At 28.3% G+C, this 7,261-nt stretch overlaps 1 non-coding gene across 1 annotated transcript; it reads right to left on the bottom strand.

Annotated features, from left to right (window-relative positions):
• Nucleotides 1–6,000: 6,000 nt before the first annotated feature.
• TRNAS-GCU (transfer RNA serine (anticodon GCU)) lies at nucleotides 6,001–6,088 on the bottom strand. The gene has a single exon. It is a non-coding gene; the product is annotated as a tRNA-Ser (tRNA).
• Between the last annotated feature and the right edge of the window lie 1,173 nt (nucleotides 6,089–7,261).

The raw sequence follows: 7,261 nt of genomic DNA, 5'->3' as shown, positions 1-7,261 counted from the left end.
AATTAAACGTTTTACAATAAGTAAACTAGATTTATTATCATAAGCTACATTTTCCAACAAAATCACTCTATTTAAACCATGATCATGAGCAAGTGCATAAATATATTCCCGGAAGATAAGTGGGTATAGGAAGTCATGTTGCCTAAATCTATCTAGTTCTAAATATCCTTGAAATTCCTCCATTTATTTTAAATTAGATTTGAACTTGAACCGGGGATAGGGGATTTCTTGGGGTATTAAATGACACATAGTACGATACAGTCAAAACAGGATATTATAGTAAGAAAAGACTAGATAGATACCCCGGAAACAGATAAGACTCATCAACGGACTCTTTATCCTCTCTTTTTCCATCTAATTAAATAGTTTTATGTTCATTCTAGGATAACAAGATGGTTATAAATCCTTTATTTTTTCAACCCAATCGCTCTTTTGATTTTGGAAATTTGTAAAAAAAAATATTTTTATCAATATACTGCTTTTTCTACACATTCATCCCCACACTCTAATGGAGAATATCTACGAATAATTAGGATTTATAAAAAAAATCGATAATCTAATCCACTTATGGTAAAAACATTTCCCGCACCAAGCACTAATATATTTTTAACGTTTAATTAGATCGGGTAATCATTCAAATTAAGAACAGAAGCTCGTTGCTTTTTTTTGTTTCCCTATAATTGGAGCCATGGGGCTCTATCCATTTATTCAATTAACCGCAACTTTAAATTTCTTTTTTTTTGCGCGTCAAGAATTCAAACACAATTTTGGATCGATCCGATAAGATAAGAATAAAATATTCTCAGAATTCTCCATTAATACGACATGCTGCTTTTTCCATTCCTTCCTTTCAGGGTCAGTCGCGGTCTTACAAACTCTACCGATGGTATTGACGAATCCGTTGCTTCATACAAATGTGTAAAAAATGCTAGTCGCACTTAAAAGCCGAGTACTCTACCGTTGAGTTAGCAACCCGAATCAAAATGTATAGATCTAATCGTAATCAAAAAAGAGATTGAATTTCACAACGCAATCAAAATATTAAATAAAAAAAAATATTTCTAATCGATTCTGAACATAACATAAAAATGAACATATCAGATGCAAATACAATGACGTCTAAGATAAGAATATAGATTAGGATAAAAATATAGATAAAATAAAAATTTATAGACTACCACATATTTTGTTCGTATGTTATCCATTTCTTTTTTTTTTTAATAAATTTTTTTTTAATAAATTGATTTTTTTTTAATAAAAAAAAATAAAGACTTCTTGTATCCCAGCAAATCCAATGAACCCACCATTTGAATAAAGTAAAATAAAAAACCAAGTCTATAGAACAGAGATAAATATATACATTTATTCACGATCGGATTATATTTGTTTGATATACTGTTGTCAATATAAAAGTTAATGTTGAGAAAAGAACATAATGTAGAAAACCATAAATTGAAATAAAAAATTATTCAATATTTTCTTATTAAATTTATTAAATTTATTAAATTCAATATAATATTTAATTACTATAACTATAAATAAATAGAAATTAAAAATAAAAAAACTAATGACTTGTATTAAATTAGCACTACATATTTAATAAAGATAAATACAAAAAGGTATAGGCGTAAAAAAAATTCGGAGAGAAGTATAAAAAAATCTTGATTGGGTTTACGCAATCAATATAAGTAAAAAAAGTAAGCTTAAATCCCATGTTTTTTTTATGAACAAATAAAATAAATAAAAAAAAATAAAGTTAAAGTTTCAACGAAAAATAAACCATTATTGAATTAGCGATAATGTAAAATTTTATATTTATAGATCCAACTATTTCATTCATTTATTCACTTGATCTTTTTTCTATCTATCTGTCTTATATGAATTTATCTCACTAAAATAAAAATAAATTTTTGTCGTTATAGACGACGACATCTTATGGTAGTAATAATAAATTGAGTAGGAATAGAGCAAGAGAGGGGGAGTTGTATAGAAAGGGTTATGCAAAGTTATATACAAGTCACCCCCTCCCCCCTTTTTTTTATTTATTGTATTTCATTAATTGAATTTAATCTGTTAATTAAGAGAAAGGTCCATAAAAACTCCCGCCTTCTTTGAAATGTCATGAACAGTTCCCGTAGGTTGAGCGCCCTTTTCAAGGAAATATAGAATAGCAGGAACATTTAAATAAGTTTGATTCTTTATCGGATCATAAAAACCCACTTTCCGAAGATCTCTTCCTTCTCTTCTGGATCGAACATCAATTGCAACGATTCGATAAACCGCCCATTGGGATAGATGTAGATGAATAATACCCCCCCCCCTAGAAACGTATAAGAAGTTTTCTCCTCGTACGGCTCAAGAAAATTAGAAATTATGTCTATATATAGAATTTATAATTAATGTCAAATAGATCCATCAAATCATCAAATCAATTAAACTATGATTTAAGTACTTTTTCTTATTCTTGCCCGAAAAAGAAAAAAATCATTCGTATTCACATCCTCCTAACTCAAGTTGGATAACTCTCAAATAATCCAAAGGAAAACCTTTAGGCATTTCCTTTATTGAGCGGTCTCTAACCACGCATTTTTTGTCTGTCTCCTTTAGAATTTATTTTGATTCTTCATTATGATCTATTTTTTGAGACAACTGAAAACGGTATTTACTTGTTCCAGGATTCTTTATCGTTGCCTTGAATCGTTGGGTTTAGACATTACTTCGGTGATCTTTAATCATTTAAAAAAATGGCAGCAACATACCATTTTTGCAATTTCTTTCTATCAAAGAATCATACAAATGGTTGATTCCCATGTGATACACTTTTGATCGAAAGAGTTTTACCAATTCCAATAAATTTTCGTTATGAATTTGAAACTTGTTAGAATTGGATCCTTTCGATTTCTATATCGAAAATATACTTACGAAGTTGTTTCAACTTATTAATTAACACTAACCCTAGATCCATGTCCCTAAAAAATGAATCAATACTTTTTACTCGAGCTCCATCATGATCATGTACTATTTACATCGCAACCCTCAAAAAATGAGGTTTTTCCAGTGGAACAGAACAAACGATGTCGAGCCAAGAGCACCCTCATTCCTATATAATTAATATAAAAAAATGGTGGATGTAAGAATCCACAACCGACCATATCCTTCAAGTCGCACGTTGCTTTCTACCACATCGTTTTAAACGAAGTTTTACCATAACATTTCTCTAGTAGGTTGCTGTAACCAGTATGTAATTGATTCAATTATGGAATCATGAATAATCATTGGTTCGGTCGGTACATAGTAATCTATACTTTTATGAATGGGTAGTTTCTGAAGAAGTCTCAACAAGAATTCAATTTACCCCATATAATATATCTATTTTTTTCTTTTTTAATTTATTAATTTAATGGGGTGGGGAATAAAGACTGATGTAAGGAAGGATTGGGGTTGTTATTATTTTTGATAAATCATAATCGAAAGAAAAGAACTAGGAGATCCCCATATCTATCATATAGACTAAACAAATGTTTCTGAAAGTAATTATTGAAATAAAATAAAGTTTTCAATGAAATAGAACGATAACAAGACATACATATAAGCATTTCCTCATTTTCTGCGTAGTTTATTTGACCTGAAAAATTCAATAATCTTTCTGCAATTTTTACCTAAGGTAATGTAATAAGGTAAAGTGAATAAGATAATAGATTTTGTCTCAATTGTTACATAGATTTACAATTATTCATTAGAATTAGAGAAACCACAAAATACTTAAAAACGAGGTTCAAAGAAAATACATATGTTACGTATGTAACTTGATTGTTTTTTAATGATACTCGGACAGACGCAGACATTGAAATTGGTATTTTTCGTTGACGATTAACTCCTATCTACTCCGTCAATTCTATGAAGATGATGAATCATAAATCAAAAAAGAATCCTATATTATATGTAGTTTAGGGAGTGCTAGACTATTTTGTATAAATGCAAGTTAAAACAAGTCCAGATTAAGTCATTGCTCCTATTTTTTTTTTTACTTTAAACCAGTTAATCCTATTGATTATTGATTATTGATTGAAGTTAATTAGTACCCCAATATCAAACGAACACCCGCGTTTATAATTTATAAATCCACAGAAAATTAATAATCAGACTGCACCACCATTTAAAGTTAAAGTATAGGGAAAAAAGAAAGAGAGGCTTTCGCATTTATATTTAGAATGCATCATTGAAAATTCCAATGGATATAAGAAGTAAGGCTTTTTTTTTTATTTTTATGAGTAACTAATTTAAATATGAAAGGTATGGACATAGAATGAAAAGCCCGTCCCCGGATCTTTTTTTTTATATTATAATAAAAACTCTTTTCTTTTGATCTATGTTCCCATCTTACTTGGATACAAATAGATTCAATTACATCTGTGTGTTATTTGGTGTTATTTGAACACGATTAAATTTGCGAAAAAGATATAATTCAGATAAGAATTAATCATTATAAGAAAAAAGAATCATATTCTATCCAATATTATTATACTCTTAATAAAAAAAAAAAAAGACAATCTTTTATTCTGATATAAAATCGGTATTATGATACGACATATATAATCTGATATGATATATATAATAAGTATGCTCTGGGACGGAAGGATTCGAACCTCCGAATACCGGGACCAAAACCCGTTGCCTTACCACTTGGCCACGCCCCATTTTATATTTCTATTCGACATTAATAAACACTAATATTCTTATTAGTTGTTCGTCAATTATAGTCTAAATATCTATAGAATAGATTGTTACTAGGATTTTGATACATTTAGATATAGAATTAAACGAAATTTATTGATCATTACATATAATTCAATTAAGATATTGTATGAAAGTATGATTTCTTCTATTCTCTTTTAATTTGAGAATTGAAGTATTTTTGGTTGAGTTAGTTCAAATCAAAGAAAAGTTTTTTGGTCTACCTTATTTTTATTTTTTAATTTTTACTCATTTTTTTTATATAACTTAAACTTAAAAAAAAAAAAAACATTATATTATTAAATTATTAATTTTATATTATTAATAACAATAACTCATATTAATAACTCAATCAAAATAAATACAATTATCTTCAAGAACAAAACAAAAAAACAAAACGTTTGTTATGCTTAATATCTTTAGTTTGATCTGTATCTGGTTTAATTCTACTCTTTCTTCAAATAGTTTTTTCTTCGCCAAATTGCCCGAAGCCTACGCTTTTTTGAATCCAATCGTAGATTTTATGCCAGTAATACCTGTGCTATTTTTTCTCTTAGCTTTTGTTTGGCAAGCTGCTGTAAGTTTTCGATGAGATTTTGAATACTGTCCTAGAAAAATTCATGATTTATTATAAAAAAAAGATTCTAACAATTGATAAGATCGGATAAGTCTTATAGTATAAAGCTTCAATTCAAATATTGAAATTCTTGTATCGCCACGATAAGTCTGGAGATCACCCCATTTACTAATTCGGACCCTTTTTTTACATTGAAAGAACCTATTAGAGTCCCCCACAATTAGATATTGTGGGTATGCAAAAAATTTTGTTAATGAAAGACTTGACTCATATTACATTACAAATGAATTTATGAAAATTCCTTTCTATTTCTTCTATTTCTAGCTTTATAAAAACCATTTTTGGTGTCAAAATGCGGTATATGTGGTATAAAAATGGAGAATCTATTCTCTTTTTTTCCAAAAAAATGATCTTGGAGATTGTGTAATGCTTACTCTCAAACTATTTGTTTACACAGTAGTGATATTCTTTGTTTCTCTCTTTATCTTCGGATTCCTATCTAATGATCCAGGACGTAATCCTGGACGTGAAGAATAAAAAATAAAGTTTTTGTTTTCCTTGCTCGATTTTTAAATGTTCTTAGGATTTTATTTATTCCACATCTTTAACTATTAAATAAAAAAATAAAAAAAAAAAAAGACTCGTCGAAATTGAAAGATAAATAAAAAATACCACGTCATTGACAAAAGCGGAAAGAGAGGGATTCGAACCCTCGGTACGAAAAACCCGTACAACGGATTAGCAATCCGACGCTTTAGTCCACTCAGCCATCTCCCCCAATCGAAAAAGGATAATTACTATGTTACATTACACAAAAAGTAAGGTTTGAAAAAAGAGTCTTTCTTTCTTTTATACCATACCTCTTATTTTTATTTTTTATATTCTTTTTATTATATATAATTATATAGTATCTAGACATATAAAATATAAAAAATATTAAAAAATATAGAAACTAAAAGTAATTCCATTGAGATAAAGTAAGGGCTCGAAAGAGATATCTCCAATCCACTATTCCAATGAATATAAATTATAATTCTATAATTATATATATATATATTATAAGTAATAATAGTAATAATATATATTATAAGTAATAAATTATATATTACTACTATATAATTTAATATATAATAAAAGTACCTCTTTGATTTCGTCTCCAAGAGCTTTTTTTAATTCCACAGCCCGGCCTGGTCAGTACCTCGCTGGGCCTTTTTTGTTCCAATGAATCATAGAAAAAATGATTTATTTGATTTGAAAAAAGGATACTTGTTATTGAAACAACAACAATCATAATAAAGACTATTTCGATTCCTATGATACAGAATAGAATCAAAGTGCCATTTCTTAATTATTTGATCTTTCTTTTTTTTATTCCATTTACTTTACTGGAATAAAAAAAAGAAAGAATGGAACCATATATTCTTGCAGAATTTTATGTTTTGGCGTACATTATCGAACCGTATCCGTCAATGTCAAAGCACCCCCATCAAAAAAAGGTGTTATTTAGTTATTTAAATGACTCCTCTTTCCCTAATTTAATCGGGCTCCTTGAACAAAGCACGTCAACGCTCTAATTTTCATGATTCTTTTCTGATCCTATCTTCTTAATTATTATGGCTAATTTTTTTGTTCGACAAAGGATACATTTATATACAATAATCACATTGTAGCGGGTATAGTTTAGTGGTAAAAGTGTGATTCGTTCTATTAATCCCGTAATAGTTAAGGGGTCCCTTCGGAATGTTTGATTACTATTCCGATCAAAAACTTTATTTCTTAAAAGGATTTAATCCTTTACCTATCAATGAAAGATTCGAGGAAGAATGGACATTCTCGTGATTTATATCCAAAAGATTCAATTAGAAATTAAAAAAAAAATTGGATTATGAAATTACGAAACATAATTTGTTTTTAAATTGGATCAATACTTCCAATTGAATGAGTATGAGT

Source organism: Corylus avellana, unplaced genomic scaffold (assembly GCF_965113065.1).
Source record: "Corylus avellana unplaced genomic scaffold, dhCorAvel1.hap1.2 HAP1_SCAFFOLD_219, whole genome shotgun sequence".
NCBI lineage: Eukaryota > Viridiplantae > Streptophyta > Magnoliopsida > Fagales > Betulaceae > Corylus > Corylus avellana.
Note: the sequence above shows the minus strand (reverse complement) of the source record. Positions and strands in the feature narration are given on the sequence as shown.